At 47.4% G+C, this 18415-nt stretch overlaps 1 long non-coding RNA gene across 1 annotated transcript; it reads left to right on the top strand.

Annotated features, from left to right (window-relative positions):
• Positions 1-1311: 1311 nt before the first annotated feature.
• Positions 1312-8662, top strand: LOC140850552 (uncharacterized). The gene is made up of 4 exons (XR_012133486.1): positions 1312-1629; positions 2165-2260; positions 7479-7966; positions 8129-8662. It is a non-coding gene; the product is annotated as an uncharacterized lncRNA (long non-coding RNA).
• The last annotated feature ends 9753 nt before the right edge of the window (positions 8663-18415 follow it).

Here is an 18415-nt window from a genome sequence, read left to right as displayed (position 1 = left end):
TGAGACCTTGTCAAAAACAACTCACATTGTAGGAGTTTCATCAAGTAGGAGACTGGGCAGCCAGGATCCCCGGCCTCCCGTGATGTGAATTCTGGCGTCTGCAGCTCTCAACCGGTGCCTTTGTCAAGGTGCTCAACCTCTGAGCTCATTTGTTCATTGGTAAAAAGGGAGATAACAATATTCATGAGAGGATATATTATATTCTGGGCCAGTGGTATCCAACACAAATAGAATGGGAGCCACAAAGGTAAGCCTCATATGTAATTTAAAGTTTTCTAGTAGTCATACTAAAAAAAATATATAAAGGAAACATGTGAAGCAAAGCACTTGACATGCTTGCATGCTTATCAATTTTCATAATGTATCTCATTTAACCTTATATATTCAGAATAGTGTCATTTTACTATCTAATTAATATAAAATTGTTAATGAGATAATTCTCCTTTGATTTTCAAACCAAGTCTTCAAAATCTGGTGTGTATTTTGTACTTACAGCCTATCTCAATTTAGACTAGCCATGTTTCAAATGCTCACATAGCCACATGTCATATGTGGCTACTGTAGTGGACAGCATTGTTCCAGGCCTTGCTAAACATTCGAGCACATGTCTCTGTGTTTGAACAGTCTGTGTATTTACACCTAGTCTTGTGCAGACTATCTTCACTGGAGCCTGAAGATAATCTGCTGGGACCTGACAGGTCCAGAGGTTCTGCTTTTGGGCTTGGCAGCAGGAGGGGAAAACTCCAGCCCATCCCTTCTCTGAGCAAGTAAGTGGGCACCTTTGAAATCTTCTGTCTTGCCAATGGGTTTCAGCCCCAGACAAGTTCACTGTGGATTCAGTGAGACCAAAAAATGACAATGGAACGTTCTTGGAGTAAAAGGGTTTATGCCCAACTTTATTCTGATGGTGGCAGGCCAGTTACTAGAATCCCACCCACTCCGAGCAAGTCCGCATGCAGCAAGCCGGTCTCTGCCTCTGGGCCCCTCTGTCCCCACAGCCGTCTCCGTCTCTGTCCTCGGTGCTGCCACCACTCCAGTTTCTGCTCTCCTACAACCATGCAGCCAGATGGCCATGCCACCGTGTCACCCAGAGCACTGGGCAGAGCTCTTTGTATAGAAACAATAGCAACATATTGCTCACATGGGTGTAGTGAGCTAGCTGACCAGAGCCAGGTGAGAATCCTGGCCGCAGGGACCTTCACTTTATCCACACCTTCCCTCCCAGATTCCTTTCCTCCAGCGTCACCAACAGGACTTTTGCATTCTCAGCAAATATTCATGTCCATTTCGTTCTTGGATTGGTAGGTGGAGGACCTGTGTCCTCCCTCCCTGTGGGACATGGAGCTCAGGGCCCTGGTCATGGTGGCACTTGGATGCTGTCCCCACTTTCCAGTGTAGAACATCACCTCGCCACACCCAGCTCAGCTTCGAGGCCTGAACTAGAACACCTTCATTACGAGAACACCTACGCTGGGGAATTCTTTGATGTCTGGGGTGCAACTGCTCACAGGTTGTGCTCAGAAAAACACAGCAAGGCTGCAGCGAGGCCTCACCCTCAGGCGGCTGGGATGGGAGAGCAGGGCCGGGGCTGGCCTGGGCCCCCTGACAGCCGGGGTCCCTGCAGCTCAGGTAAGGGCTGAGGGCCGGGTGGGGGGGCCAACAAGGACCAGGAGGCCCCGCACGCCTGGGCTGGGGGAAAATGGGGGATGTAGTGGGAGTAGCTTAGACACAGGTGCCCTGGGTTTCCGGTGGGGAATGGGGGGACCCATCTCCCCTTGCCTTTGCCTCCAGGTCCCAGAGAGTTCGTGCTCTATCCTGGAAGGCGGTGGTTGAGGGCTGAGCTCTGCCTTCAGACTGCCTGGACTCAGATTCCTACTCCGCCGCTTACTGTGTGGCCTCTGCCAGTCACCCACTCCCTCTCAGCATCAGTGTCGCCTTCTGTAGGTGGGATAGTAACTCCTTCCAGAGTCTTTTGAGAATTAAATGAGGCAACAAACACGAGGCTTAGCGTCATGCCAGGCGACTATGATGATATTTTATAGGGGAGACAGCTGACTGCCTGGTACTCTGACTTGTACTTAGGATAGAGGCACCTTATTAATTTTCTCAATTAGCTAATTTTATGACTTCAAAACACAGCACTAATGTAAATCTATGCTGCTAGGGAACCATCGCTGGGATATTTTGTTCAGTGAAGAAAGCAAAGTCCGGAAGGCTATGAGCCAGTGTGGAACCGTATGCCTGGCTTAGTTTTGGAAAGGTACAAAGATGACGGGTAGGGGTGATTCAGCAGCTGAGCTGGGGGCAGGGGTGCAAGAGAGGGTGACTTTTCAGGGTCTAGCCCTTTGTAATATTTGTGCTGCACCTGGAGTGCGTGTTACTGCTTTCCTTCTGTTTTCAATTAAAACATAAAGTATCCTCCCCTTCCCCACCAATGACAAAGGTCATCGTAGAACATCTCCAAATTTTGAAGGAAGAGCATGGAAGTGCTATGTCACTTCATTTCTGGATGTTTGAGGGCCCAGGGTCCCTACCTAGGGAGATGGTTTTCTCCTAGATGCATTTTCCACGTATCACATTCATGTCTCCATTTCAGCATCTGTTGGGACTTAACTGGGGAAAGACCAGAGGGGCTACTTACTGATGACTGGGGACACGCAAGCATGTAGCAAAGCATCACTCATGCACACACACAGCCTGAGGGCTGTACGTGTGCCCCTCTACAGCCAAAAGGCTTCACCCCCAAGTGCCAACCGCTGGAGGGTGCTCCCCACGTACCAGCCAACCTTATTCCAACCCCCAAGTGCTTCACACCAACAAACACACGTACCCCAACAACCAAAGCTCTTCTCACAGCCAATGACCAACATGCTTCACACACACGTGTGTGCACACACACACGCGCATGCACATGCACACCAATCATCAAAAGAGCTTCACACATCCACCCAACCACTTCATATACACACACATTAACCAGATAACTTCACACACACACACACGCACACACCCCAGAGAGGTTCCATACAGACACCACCACAAAAGGAAACCCCAGAGCACCTTGATTTGTTTGCTGCAGCAGCAGATACTTGAGCACCAAGACGTTCGACTGCGACTTTCTTCTCAGATTAATGAGCAGAGAAAGAGGGAGGGGGGAGAACGGTGGGAGAGAGCAATTACACCCAAATCTTTTCTCTGTTGATTAGGGATTCCTTCTCCAGCCTGCTTTGGCTCCAGCTAAATCTTTTTCTAATGAGATGTGGCTTATCCAGATCAGAGCGCTGAGAAAAAAGTTGCAATTAACTTTAAGAAGAAAAGGAGTGAGAAAGAGGAGGAAGGTGGGGGGCAGGGAGGCTGTGAGTGGGGGTAGGGCAGGGGGTGGGTGGGCAGGCCAGGAAGAGCTAGGAGGCTCTCCTGCAGGCAAAGGGGCACAGGCCAGCCTCATTCAGGATCTCAGCCACTTGAATTCCAGAGTTCAGGGGAAATCCCTTGAGACCCCTGTTCCTGCCCGGGTCAAGCCTCTCAGCCACTCCAGGGTCCAGTCAGCTTTGGGGCAGTGGGTCCCCCAGTCTGTGCACATACAACACCTGGCGGGGATGATGGGGGAGAAGGACCCTCTCTGCTGCATCTCTTTCATGCCTGAGCAGTTCCTTCTGGATGCTTATCCCTGCAAAGACACGGGGCCCTCGACCCCCTGCCAGGACCCTCTGGGATGCCCAGGTGTCAGATGAGTATGAAGTCTTCTCAGGACTGCAGTGGTTCGGCTCTCACGGGCAGCTGGAAGAACTGGGCCTGGAGCAGGCCTCAGGCACTGACCGCACAGCTGGGGTCTCCCCAACTCGCCTCCCTGTTCCCATCTGGGAGTGGGATCTCAAGTTATTAGAAGGGAGGAGAGGGTCTGGGATTGCAAGAGACATCTCATACAGAAATGCTGAAAATGCCTCAAATTTCTAGAAGCAACATAGGTTTACCTTCATGTGCTTCCCAACTGATAGAATCCAGTTTGACCAAGCAACAACCACAGTGTAGGCACTTCCTCTCTTCTCTGGTGCTCAGTTTCTTCATCAGTTAACAACAATAAAGGAGGAAGTGTAGGGAGCCCATCTCCAGCCTGTCCTGATGCCCTGAGATCTGGGGAAGAGGCATAGGCCCAGACCCTAGGTGTCCCGATTTGAGTGATCACACCTCATCCCCTGACCACCATGCTCTGCTTTGTGTATCTGCAGGCCACTTCCACATCTCTACAAGTTTTTACCCAGGCAGGAACTGTTTTTTGCCCTGTTTGGCAATAAATAGCCAGCAATGCCGGAGGGCAGCTTTCACAAAGCTCAAGGTCTCTAACCAGCTCTGGTGGTGGGGTCGCAGATAATAACTTGACATCTGCAGGCCAGGCGAGCTGGGAACCCTAAGCTTAGCTCAGATGGAATCAGGATAGGTGGGCTGGAGGGGGGACAGGTTCAGGCAGTCTCCATTCTCTTTTGTCACGTACAGCCGCATATGCTAAAGGAGTCCAGGCAGGTCATCCAATGCTGGATTCCTTTATTCTGTTGTCCGCAGCACTCCCTTCCCCGTCCCACAGTGCCCCCTGCAAATAGGAGGAATTTCTATTGCTCTGCTAGAGACTGAGTGGGAAAAAGTGAATGTGGGGCCTCTCAATCTTGCCCCCCCTGATGAGCTTGCTTGTTCCCAAAGAAGGAGGCCCTGTGTGCTAGCAGCCACCCAGAAATACAGTTCCCTTGGGGGATGTTTGGGTGACCCCCCCCTACTAAATAAGTCATGGGGATGACACCAGGCCAGGGGGTAGATGAACTAAGCCCATTTTTCCTGCGTCTGTGTTCTGGAGAGGTCAGCCTTTGAGGCATTCCCCTACCTCAAAGCCCAGGAATTTCCTTAGAGCCTGCTTCCCCAGGCCCTTGTGTAGCCCTTCTTTCTGCCTTGCCCTGTGTTAGCTGTGTTACTGTGTTAGCTGCTGGCGACAATCCTGGCTTTCTCCTATCTCTCTCTCTCTCTCTGGCTGTCGCCTGCCAATATAATAAGCATATGTGCTAGAAATACTAGCTGGAGTGCTAAGTTAGAAATTCTTCTTAAATATATAGTAAGGTCAGATGAAGGGAAAAAAAAAACACAGAAAACAAAACCCTGAAACAGAAATTGGACACAGGAGGGCAGATGTAGACTGAACAGGAAGTCCTGGCCGTAGGCTAAATGAAACAGCTGTCACCATTGTTCTGGCCCGAAAACTGCCTTTGCAAACTCCACGCGGCTCAGGCTCAGAAAGCAGATGTTAGTAATTACAGCACATGAAACGAAGGGCACAGGATTAGGCAAGTGACGAAAAAGAAATGGTACCAGTAGATTTATAACTTGCTCCGGCAAATCTGTTCGGGCTGGTGGGGGTGGGCAGGGCAGCGTCACTGCAGATGCCCCCACCCGATCCCCTTCCTAGTTTTATTTTGGATTCCAGGGTAGACCCTGAATAAAGGGATTGTTCAGATCATCTTAGGAGAGTGGGCTGCAGAAGTCTTGCCTAGCTCCCTTTCTGGATGCCAGGCCTACAGGGCCGCAGCCTATTGCGTCTGACTTATAGGAAAAAGATAAAATCCCCAATACCCAACCCAAGTACAAAAAGGGGATCTCGGGGCAGATAAATCCTGCAGTTGGATGGCTCGCTGGTAAACAGGGACCCATGGATACAGACAGGAGGCCATCCTTGCAGCCCTTGTTTTACCAAAAGCTTCGTGTTTAAAGTCCAGGAGCTCAAGTTCATTGCAGCTGAAACTGACTCACACTCTAAAGTCAGCCAGCCCCCAGTGCCTTGGAGTAGGCGAGGGAGCCCTGCAAGCGCGTTGAAACTGTTGAAGAAAGTAAGCAAAGCAAGTTTCTTGGGCTAATTACATAAATAGAAAAGGCAGAGTCTTCACATGCTTTCTGAACATTCCTCGGTGCTTTTCCACATGAGCCAGAGTTGTAAAAAGCAAAACAAAACAACACACACTCACTACATCCACCCCAAGTCCTCCCATCCCACCACCCCCTGGAAAGGACGTCTCTAGGAGAGGTTAGAAAGAAGGTAAAGCATGTGTTTGCCATCTTTATGCCTGATATGGAAACCATATGCTTAAATACACTAGCAAACATACTTAATATAACACTCTCTTTTATTAAATGTGGTTTTATAAATGCTCTCCCCAGCCAGGGCACCTTTTGCTGTGCTGGAGGCTGGAGCTTGGCAAAATAATCTTCCTGCTGTTACATCTATTGATACACATTTTTGGAAAATGAGTCTCGGACCCTTGGAAAATAAACTGGTTCTGATTATTATTGCAAGTGGGAAGGGGCACACGAGGGCATCTTTTTTCCTCTGATAAATTAAAAGAACTGTAACGGGTGCTTTCTGCAACCTGTAAAAGGGCAGAGCCATCTGTGATTCATTTAGCAGCTCCTTACAGAAGATTTATTTGATTAATTCGGTCAGAAGAGAGAGAATATGGGTTTTCCCTGCTCTGAAAGGCACATACGCACTCCCACATGCACACACATCCCCATGGCTGGGTAGACATCTCAGGAATGAAAAATGACTAATCATGTTATTGGAAATGGCCAACACAGGGCCCTGGTGGTGAGCTAGTAGGCTTCCACCCTGCCGATGGGAGGGCTGGTTTCAGAAAAGATTTACTATCCTTAGACTCCTTGCCATGAAGAGTGATCTTAGAGGATAATACTGGGAACACTGGATCGCTGTTATCAGGCTCTGTGTGGGCACTTTGCATGTATTATCTCATTGCACTGTCACAACCACCACTTTGAAGGAGGCACTGTTCCGTCTCTGTTTGCAGGCAGGGAGACTACCCCATTCCCAGCAGGCTTCTGCTCAAGATTCTTTTCACTTTTCAGGTGGTATTTGGCTTTCTCTGTCCTCCATGGCTAAACCTTGCAGACAGAGGCCACATCTTACGTCTTTGTCATCATGGGTAATCTCGTAAGGGGACATCCACACTGGCTGTAGCTTTCAGTTCAGCACTGACAGAGAAAGAATCTCTTTGGGGCTTGTTTCTAGTCTCAAGGACAGCCGGCGTCCTCTGGCCTTGGTTGTCTCTAACTTGCATGGCCCAACCCTACAAGCAATTGTCTGTAGACTCCTGTCAACTCCTGGTGGGTAGAAACAGCCCTTGAAATAGGTCCTCGGAAAATGCAAAGAAAATAGCAAAGTCAAAATCATATAACATCTGAGCCAAAGAGAACTTGGTATATCAATGTCAGGAGCAGCAATACATGGTGAGGCAATGTGCCATCGGTCTCCTTCCTGTGCTCAGAGCTGACATCACTAATGGCTGGTTGATCCCAGCTCTTTTCTCCCACAAACCCTCAAAATCCTTCTCAACATAGCTCTCAGGAAGTCTCTACTGAAGGTCAGAATTTGGGGATGCATTGAAAGTTGCCTGTAGTCCCTTCTAACTGAATGTTCTTTTTTGTGGCAGGAGAAACAGGGAACCCAGAGAGAAGGAGTCAGCTACAAAGCCAGTTGGAAGCCAGTTCTGGACAGCAGACCTCTAGCTTCTCTGCCCAGTATCTCTGCATCCATACCAGTGTGGCTGGTGGAAGCCAGGGTATAGTGGGTCAGAAACATCTGTGTTTTTCTGGGTTTCTACTCTCACCCCTGCTCCCCTCCTCTATAGAATGTCATGGAAGCTCTTCTGCAGACAGCCTTCCCCTGCAAGGCTGCACAAGATCAAAATCTCTTTGTTACTTTAAAGTAATTAACTCCTGAACTGGGATGGGATGGGAGCAGCCTGTACTCATACCATTTTACAATCTAGGGTCTAAGATTCTAGAAAGAAGTGGAAGATTTCACTTTGGAAATGCTGGGGTCAGCAGGCACTCCCCACTCCAGCCTTCTCAACTCTTTCCACTTGCTGGACACAGGAAATGCCAAGATCAAAGGCAAACAGGACTCAGTAGGCTGAAGGTAGGGAACGCTTGTCTCTGGTGGCTGTGGGCTGTCACCTGGTCCTCAGACTTTTCAGCTGGGTGGAATTTCTCTGTGGGGAGAATAACAGTTTTGTGAAAGGAAAAAGAGTCTCCAAGAAGTTCCTTCCCTCCAGGGACCCTTCTTGCTGGTTCTTCCTAGGTCCTGATCTGAACTGTTTCTCAGCCTGATACGTCTCCAGAGGGAACCTGGGGCACACTCGCTAGTCCTGCTGAGTGTCTGAGTGGCAGGAATGACCTTTTCCATAGAAGAAGTGAAGCTGAGGACCAGGACTGGTTCAGTGAATCAGACAGTGAATCTGAAGTACCACATGTTTTGAAAGGAGGCAGTCATGGTATGTTAAATACTGGGAGTCTCGCCACTATTCCGTTTAGTAAGGCTGCCTATTGAATCTTTAGGAGACCCTCTTAAAGAATGGATGAGGGTTGCATGTAACTTACATCGCAATGATTGGGCTGCTCCTGGGTGCTTCTGCGATTTTGGAGGAGGCTTGAAAACATTTTGTTTAAATATGCCTTTACAATCTTGTTTACACTACAAATTACAAATTCATAGTGAAGAAAAGTTTGCTAACCAAATCATAGTCTAACCTAGCACAGCCTCATGGAAAGATCACAAATATTGAATTAGTGAGGTCCCAAATAATGAAGACTTTATAGGGCTCCAAAGACACCTTTGAACGGGTTTGTTGACCAAACATCACTTATAGAATAAAGGTGATTGTATGCTGAAGTGGTTTTCTGGAAGGTTCCTGACTGAGGAGGGTGATTGAACAGGCTAGGGAAGGAGCCAAGTTTGGACATGGGTGGCTGAGGGGCTGAGGTTGTGGGGTGGGGTGGTGGGTAGTGCGGAAAGAAAAGCTCTTGGTGCACCATTTTGGATTCCACTTAAAATGAGCCAGTTGAGGTATGTATGAGTTGCCTCTGAAGACCCTGATAGAAAGAGGCATCATGTGCCTCTAGGAATTACAAACAAACTCGGTGGGACAAGCATATGTATTCAGCTGGGTGACCCTGAGCAAGTTAGATAATCTCTCTACACTTTAGTTTTCTTCTCTGTAAAATCGGGGTAATGATGACACCTACCTTGTAAGTTTGTTGTGAGGGCTGAATAAGCTAAAGGACTTCGAAAAGGATTGGCATATGGTATCGAGAAAATATCTCCCAAACTGATGAATGGATAAACAAAATGTGGTATGTCCACACAGTGGAATATTATTCACCCCTAAAAAGAAATGCAGTAGATACATGCTACTGTGATGAAGCTGGGGAATGTTTTGCTAAGTGAAAGAAGTCAGATACAAAAGGCAACATGTTGTATAATTCCATTTATATGAAATGTCTAGAATAGGCAGATCAATAGAGATAGAAAGTAGAGTAATGATTGCTGAGTTAAGCGATAGAACACTTAGTTTACAAGGCCTCTTAGGCAATGAAAGAGCTCTAAAATTGGCAGTGGTGATGGTTGCCCATCTCTGTGAATGCACTGAAAACCATTGAATTGTATGGAGTGAATGGAGGAATTGCATGTTACATGAATTATCTCTTAGTAAAGCTACTGGAAAAAGAAAACATGATCTTATGTTTTTAAGTGAGTGTGGCTATAACAGAGGATGATGGGACCTGTGACAACTGCAGAGTGTTTGTCCCACCTAGAGGCTTCAGATTAAACAACCCAGAACAATGCCTGAGGGATGCGGGGGTGGGGTCAGCCTCAGCCTCACTTTCCCCACCCCCTAGAAGAGACTTAAGCTCCTCCTTCAACAGGCTGCCAGAAGAGACATGAGCTATTTCATTTGCAGCACTCAGTATAGAGCCTGGCATATCCTAGGCACTCAGAGGGCAGCGGTGGGCATGGTCTCTATTCCATTAGGCTCTAGAATTCTGTGCTGGAGGGGGTTGGGGGACACTCCAGTTGGAAAGGGAAGGTGTTATGGGGGTTCACATACTGAGCTGCAACATTTATATACCAAGCCTACCGCATCAACTGAGATCATATGCTACAATAAAAAGATTTGCAAAGTTTTCTAAAGATGCTTTTATTTATAGTTCCATAAGGTTGAGAATGTGTGTATATCAAATAATAGCATTATTTATTTTTAAATTTGAGGTGCCTTTAAGGGGAGGCTGATGAAGATTATAGAGGAACTGAAGTCTCCCCCATTGCTGCAAGCCACCCATGGGTGCCACCCCTGTTGTTGGAATTAAGTATTTAAGACAAAATTCCATGGGCAAAGAGCACTGGACAGAGTCCTTTGCTGAGCTCTTGGCCTGGCTCAGATGCTCAACAATGGTGAGACTTAAGGAAAATAATTTGACTTCCCTGGGCTTCCACTTTCTTCAGCTGTAAAATGAGAGAGACATGGGTGTGATCTCTAAAGCCCTTCAAGCAAAAACTTCAGAATCGATGGCACCCAAATCTTAGTGTCAGCTGGTAAACTGCTTTAGCTATCCAAAGGTATGGGACAGGGGTCCAGCAGATTGGATCTTGTCCCTTCTATTCCAAGGGTCTTCAGTTCTACAATCCCAGGCTAAAGCTCACAGCACAATGGCCAGAGAAGAACCTCACTATTACCTGCCTCCTGATTCCTTGCCGACCAAAGCATCAGTGTGATTCCTTCCTCCTTCTGGGGCTGGAGATACTGAGATGACTAGTTGACTAGTGACCCCCACCCCCACATTCATGTCCAACAGAACCTGTGAATGTGACCTTACTTGGAAATAGGGTCTTTGGAGATATAATCAAGATAAGGTCATACTGGACTAGGGTGGTCCTAATGCAGTGACTAGTGTCCTCCTAAGAGGGAAATCTGGAAACAGAGACACTTAGAGACATAGGGAGGAAAATGCCACGTGGCAATGGAGGCAGAGGTTGAAGCGATCTATCTATAAGCCTAGGAACACCAAGGATACCCAGCGACCACCAGCTAGTAGGGAGAGGCAGGGAGCAGACCCTGCCTTGTGCCTCCGGAAGGAACCCGCCCTGAGGGCACCTCAGTCTTGAACTTCCAGCCTCCTAAACAGCGGGAGGTGGAATTTCTCTTGTTTTAAGCCACCTGGTTCATGGTACTTTGTTACAGCAGCTCCTAGGAAACTAATACAGGGCCCGAGGTTTCTGCTCCCCTGAGTGCCAGCACCATCTTGAAGCAGGAAAGACCCTGGCAGGAGGGGAAGGAGAGGGCTGTCATGGGACACTGGTCACCCTCATCTGCCGTATAGGCTCATGTGGCTGCCCTGTGAGACTCTGCCTGTCCCTGGCCCATGACATTTAGCGTGGAATCAAGCAGCAGTGGGCTGGGTGCAGACCATTAGGTAGCACTCAGTTATGTAAGGCTGCACTTGGAGTAGAGTTTCTCCAGGTAGGTTTTACTGTGATCAATAGTAGACAAGTATTTTACAATGCAACCTCATACACACATCCATGAAACAAATCTCATGAAATAGTACTAGTTCTTATTTACACTTTGATATTTTATATTCTGTATTTTTAAAATGCTAGTTGCTACCCACTGAATTGACTGATGACCCACTAATTGATTACGATTTATAATTTGAAAAACACCGAGTTGAAGGAAATGTGCAACTAGTAAGATCTGGCCTGTCTAACCCTCTTTTCTTCCATATTTTTAGACCTCAAAAAGACAGTCTTACCATTAGCAACCTTACTCATTTATCAAACATGTTTTAGTATCTACTGTGAAAGGATTGAGGGCTAGGAGGAGCAGAGATACCAAGATAATAAGTAATAGGTATCGAACCACCCCTGTATAGGAACCATTATGCTAAGCATAGTATGTAGATTTTCTCAATTAAGAAAATTCATGCTCAGATCATGTGCCCAAAGTCAGACAGTGAAGAAACAGCAAGACCAGGATTTGAACTCAAAGCAGATCAACCCCAGAGTCAATGGGCTTAATAGCTGGCTATGCAGGAACATAAGGATAGGGGGAGGGAGGCTCATTTGTGAACATTAGAATAAAAACAGCAAAATTCCACTCTCTTCCCAGCCACAACCACTGACAAACAGCAGTTTGTCAAATGTCTATTTAGATTTTCCCCCATGTGTTTGCATACATGGGTACAATTAGAAATACAGTCCTCTTCTGTGTCTGCACTCATGAGATTAAACATAAAAGGAATCTGTGTTTTCAACCACCATTTGTTGATGTATCTCTGAAGTATTTTGTCAGTGTCTATGGCACTGTCTCAGTCATTCTCACCCCTGCCTGTCTGCCCCATAGACTGGCCACCCCAGTTTATATCACCTTGCCCCTCTTCCCGATGTTGTGTTCATTTCTAAAGTTTCATTATCATAAAGACTATTTCTATGTATGTAGTTTTGTGCACATGTGTGACAATTTCTCCCGGGTGGATTATTAGAAATGAAAGTACTGAGTGGAAGAATAGGTGCTTTTTAACAAATACTGCCGAATTATCCTCCAAAGAGCACTTTATACCTTCACCATCATTACATGGAAATATTTGTTTCCCTGTAGCCTCACTACAGTGGCTATTATTAATTATGTTAATCTTATGGATGCAAAAATCCTCTTTGTTGGTTTGTGTTCCCTTGATTACATGAAATTGAGTGTTGCATCTGTGTGACATTACCATGCGATTTGTCATATACCCCCAGATCCAAATGCCAAGCATGTTGCTGTGCCTGGCCCCTGTGGCCCCAAGAGGTGTGGAGAGGGAGGGATTGCCCCCGTAGACTTCCACACTGGGAGAGGGGATTGGCATCTCCCTGTGACATCTTGTGTTGAGCAAAGGGAACTGCACCCTAAAAGGTCAGCCAGAGGTCAGGAGGAATGGGACTGGGATGCTGTGCAGACTAACAGTGACAAATGGCCATAACTAACCTTCACACGTTCACTGCCTTTTCTTCATCTGTGAGCCAAAGGATGACGCTCTTTGCCCATTTTCCTCTTAGGTTGTCTTTGGTCTTACTGATTGGTAGATACCTTTATTCTGCATGCTCCTTTTCCCAGAATCATCTGCCATTAGAGCAGCTGCATTTCTGGGGGCATAAGAACTCCATCACTCTCCCTTTCTGTGCCTGCCCAGAGAAATACAGGCTTCCCAATTATGACTGATTCCATCAGGGTTTCTGCCAGTCATACAGCACCTCTCTGCAGGTTAGAAGAAGGGTGCCTCTTCCCCAAGACACACTACTTCTGTCTGTTGGAAGAGTGTTATAATGATTTTTATTAGAATGGATGCTTTACTGCAATCCAGAGAAATGGAATAAATATACAAATCTATGATATCCAAGATGCGATTGTCACTCCTTTGGTGGGGGTGCCCTGATGCAGTGCACAACCTGCCCAACTGTATGGGGTGAGTGACCCTGATTCTAACTTCTAGACAGCCTCTTCAAGGCACACTGTCCTTGTCTGTATCCTCTGGCTGAAGCCCTAAGTGAGTAAGTAGGCCTCAGGCCTAGCTTCTCCACCCTCATCTTGCTGGTTAATTCAGATTTGTCACAATATCTTTCTCAGCCTTCATAATATCTGCTCTGCCTTCCTCCTGATGAAGGCTTAAAGGAGATAGTGCCTGTGGAAGCCTTTGGAGAGCCAAAAGGTACCTTGAAGAAGTGTTTTTAATATTGTGTGAACACATTAAAGTTGATGTGATCTAACAGCATTTGCCATATTATTTTACAGGCTGGTGGGTTTGCACTCATTCAGCCAGCTGCACAGAAATGCATCATACCCAGGCTTAGAAGCCCTTGGAGGGGGCATCCCAAGGGCATGCCCAAGATTTCTTGGCATCTCATGCCATCTGGACCTGCTTTGCACAGTCATGAAGAGGCTTCTGTGCCCAGCCAGATTTCTGTACTCCATGTGTATGGGTCCAGACACCTCGTGGACATCCCAAAAGTTGTCCTATTATCCCTCCTTCCTTCACCTTGGTGTTGAGCCTGGCCTGTGGGTCTCTGCAGTGGCCTGCAGCAGGGAGAAGGAGAAGACATGAAGGCCTGCCAGTCCCTGGCAGGAGTGAGGATGAACAGTCCAGTCACTGCAGGGCTCTAGGGCTGGCTGAGATTGTTCTGTGGATTTCTGAGCTTTTTTGCAATTGCCAAGAGTCTTGTAGAATGGTGTAGTTACTCCCAACAAGGCCTCTTAGGCTGACTGACACTTTGCATTCCTTCGCAATGATCTGGAATGACGTCAGCTGGATATAGTGATGCCAGTTCTCTCGTGGTGGTCAGAAGCTGTGCAAATGGCGGGAACTGCAGCTAGAACTGACTCTTTCAAATAGGAAAGCAGTAAGTGAATTTCCTTGGTAGACAAAAAACTTTCAAAATGTAAAACTGTAGGAAGAAGCAAAATAATTGAAAGTGTTCTTGTGGGGAGGAAAGTCCTTACTTTAATAAATATCTGTGAATAGCACTTGTGTGCCAGGCAATGTGCTTGGGGCTGGTGACAGTGACACACAGGAAGAGAAAGTCCCTGTTCCCGTGAACTAATGTGCTTACTGCATGAGGTGGATAGTAAAGAGGGAAACAAAGGAGACTTTCTTCAGCACTTAATGAATGGTGGTTATCAATTAGAAATAATTTAAATGTCCTATAATAGGGGATTGTGTTAATATATTGAATATACCCACACTTTGAACTATTTTGTAGTCATTATAAACATGGTTTCTGAAGAATATCCAATGATGCAGAAAAATGCTTATGGTTCATTCATTCATTCATTCATTCATCCAACAAACATTAGTTGAGCACTTACTCTGTGGCAGGTTCTATCCTGGGTTGTGGAGACCAAGCAGAGAGCAGCAGAAGCCAGTTCAGTCAGGCTCCCTGCTATTGTAGAACTTCTATCCTACTCAGGGAGACAGTTAATAAGCAAGTGGAAAATACCCAGACAGGGAAAGGTTAGATGGAGACCATAAGCAGCCTGACATGGTAGAGACTGGAATGGGACAGGGGTGTGTGTGGCTGCTGTAGCCTGAGCAGTCACGGAGGGCTTCTTGGAGAAAGTGGCCCAGAACTACGGACTGACCAAGAGGTGGCCAGTAGGCAAAGATGAGAATCCCTTCACTTGAGCATCTTTCAAAGGTTGTGAAAGCATGATATATGTCTAGACTTGGCAGGTTGGAACTTTGTGGAAACTTTAGCACCAGCTAGACTTTCTTTAGTGCCACATATGGGGAAACTGAGGTGGCGTGGCTTGTTTTGGAAGCTGGGGTCAAAGCTAGGATAGAACCTTGGGGCTGGGCTCCCTGGACAGTGCTCTTCTCATGCTGTTCACACTCTGGCTCTCAGAAATGTTCCTCCTGAGTATTTTTATGGACTAAGGACTATACAAAGGATGTGTGTCTCCATCGCCTGTGAAAGATTTTTGGAAGTCCTGCAATATGCATGGTGCTGTGTCCAGAGCCACAAAGGAATAAACAGACCAAGCCACGATGCTTGGTCTGCCGAGATGCTGAGATGCTGCTGAGGCAGTAAATTGAAGGGATTCACAGGAGGAGAGGTCACTGTGGCCAGGCTGGGAGATTGATTCCCATTTATTCAGACAACTTCTCAACCCCCACTTGGTCGGCCTCCAGCCACTGACATGGGAACCCCCGGGCAGGAGACCTTCTGCTTTGCATCCCAGATTGGGGATGTTCTAGAGCCTTAAAAAAGTCCCAGCCCATCAAGGTGGCCATGGGAATGATGTGGGACCAGCCTCACCCCTGTTTATTTCTGTTCCTCGTTTCTCTGCCACCACCACCCCACTCCACCCCCAGCTTTGATCTCAGTCCCACTGAGCTTGGCCCGGCTCTGAGGTCTCCTGCTGAGATGCCCCAGGCTGGTCTCCAGCTCACAGGGACTCTCTCTCTCTCTCTCTCTCTCTTTGTATCACAGCCTGGATCTGGCCTCCTGCCTGCTGGGCCATGGCAGCAGGATCCCTTAGGACCCAGAGGGAGGTAACAAAGGCAAAAGGTAACTTTGGGCCAGATGGCGGAGGGTTTTGCAGACCAAGAGCAGCTAGGCAGACTCCCTGTGATGGGTGATGGGAGCCACCCCGTCACGGCGCATCTGAGTGGCACGTAAGACCTTGTTCTAGGTTGTAGGGAGAAGTCAGACATTCAGGCTCTGGGTGGGAAGACCTGTTCACATTCCAGTCTGAGTCATTTCCTCACTGGGTAGCCATGGCTAAGTCCCTTCACCACTGTGTGGCTCAGTCTGCTCATCTGTGGGAATAATAAGATTAGCCAGCTCATAGGGTTGTTCTGAGGATTAAATGAGGAAATACATGTGAAAGTGCCTGGCCCATTGTAACATTGTAACCACTCGAAGCCACAGCTGTCGTTGTTGAAGTCTCCGCTGACTTTGGGAGGAATCAGGGTCAGCCCTTTGGAAGCACAGCTACAGTGGCGCTCACAGCCTCTTTCCTGCCTTTTGCATGGTGCGAAGCTAACTCCTCTCCTCTTAAATCTTTTTCTCTTTTCTTCTCCGGCTCCTGGGCCAATTTGGATCTAACAACCTCTGAGGGACCGCCATACACTCTTCCTGAATCTTCCTGCACCCAGCCCCTGTCTGCTCTTTAACATGTCATTCGGTTTATGTCCTGCTCACAGCTGCCCAGTGGGTCTTGCAGCCCAGCTCAAAGTCCTCCGCGGCTCCCCATGACTGCAGGGGCAACAGTAACTTCTAAGCTTTTAAGACTCCTGGAAATCTTAACTTTTCACCTTTGGTAGATCTGGGAAATTTAAGCCTGAGTTTGAACCTGGGCTACATGACATCTGAGCTGTGAAACCTTGGGAAATTGTGTATAATCCTTATGCACCTTGGTTCTCTTACCTATAAAATGGAAATCATTAAACCTACCTTCCTGACTTCACAGGGATGTTTGAGGATCAGATGAGTGGGGATGTGTGTACTGTTTGTGCTTGGAAAGCAACTTAGCGCTTTGGAGCCGAACAGTGGCTTCCTTTCTCTGGGCCTTTGTTCTTGCCAATCCCTCACCGGGAGTGCCTTAAATGATCTTTTTCTCCTGTGTCCTGCATCAGGCTGCTTACGCCTCTCTCTCTCCAACACCCAGGATGGTCTCACTTCCTATTTGTCTTCCTGTATCTGCTTTACCTCCATAGACTGTGAGCTCCGGGAGTGCAGGGCGATACCAAATCAGTTCTGGTTTTCCTACAGCACCTCTGACCCCACACATAATGGGGCCTGACAAGTACTTGTTAAAAGGATGGGTGACTGAGTGGATGAATAAATGAATTTGGGTAGAGTAATTTGCATTGAATTCAAAGAGGTGGGCCTGAACCCCTCTGGGGCCTGCTTTATGGCCCAAGATGACTGTGTCCAACTGGGACAGCCATTCCCTTTGTGTCCTGGCCCAAATTTTCACAAATAGAATGGACCCAGAGTACCTATGGGAAGGGCTTAGGAGTAGAAATCTGATTGGAGGTCAGGGTGGGGGCTTGTCTGGAAGCTGTGCTATGCAGAACAAATATGTATATATATCCTTTATGGAAGATTCAGGTGAGGGGTGGGGCTAGTCACACAACTGAACGGGATATGGATGAGTCAATGCAAGACCTCACTCCTATTCCCAAAGTGCCTTCCCGGGGGCAGGGTGGGGAGGAGTGGGGCTGCTTGGGAGCTGGGAAGGACTCCTGGTGGCCTGAAGTATGTTCCATGCACGGGAGCACCTGATTTATTATCTGGGACTGAAACACAGAAAGAACAAAGGCCCTGGGGACATTTGTGACCCAGCTGCTCCCCTCTCCATATTGAGCCAAGGCTTTGCACTCCCAGCAGTTCTCAGATCCACTGTCTACGTCTGCAGGAGCTCCTCCTCACTCCCGCCGCCCCCCCAACTGTTATATTCTGGGGCCACACATTCCTCAGGCGATGCTGAATCCTAAGTATTTTAATGCCTGATATCTATCTCCGCATGGATTTTTGTTTTATCATGAGGCCACTGGAAAGTTTTTTGATATCTCTTTGAAACAGATGTCAGCAAAAGCTTCCAGCACAGATCAAGGGCAGGTTAAGGCCTTTGAGATGGGTCTCAATGTGCCTCTAACATTGTTCAATCTAATACGCACTTATACCTCGAGTCATTACCCTGTTTTTATAAGAAGCTCTGAACCATATGTTCGGAAACTAATTAAGCATACAAATCAAGCCTTGGGATCAGGTGGAGCTCTGTTTAAATATCTTAACCTTTTATGATTATCTTAATTTAGAGAAAATTCAAAACACATTCAGAAGTCTTAGAAAAGGAACTAACTGGGAATTTACTGGCTGGTTTCTTCTCTTGGTGTTGGGATCATTTCTTTACAAGCCCAGCCCAGATTCCTGGGGAAATCCTCTGCACTCACAACTTCCTGGGAAATGCAGGCATTTGCGGGCCTGGGAATCTCTGCAGAGGCTGCACCTTCTACCTTCCACCAGCAGCTTCTCCCAGCCTGAAACCCA

The sequence above is a fragment of the Manis javanica genome, chromosome 7 (assembly GCF_040802235.1).
Source record: "Manis javanica isolate MJ-LG chromosome 7, MJ_LKY, whole genome shotgun sequence".
NCBI lineage: Eukaryota > Metazoa > Chordata > Mammalia > Pholidota > Manidae > Manis > Manis javanica.
The sequence above is the reverse complement of the archived record's forward strand: the minus strand, read 5'-3'. Positions and strand labels throughout refer to the sequence as shown.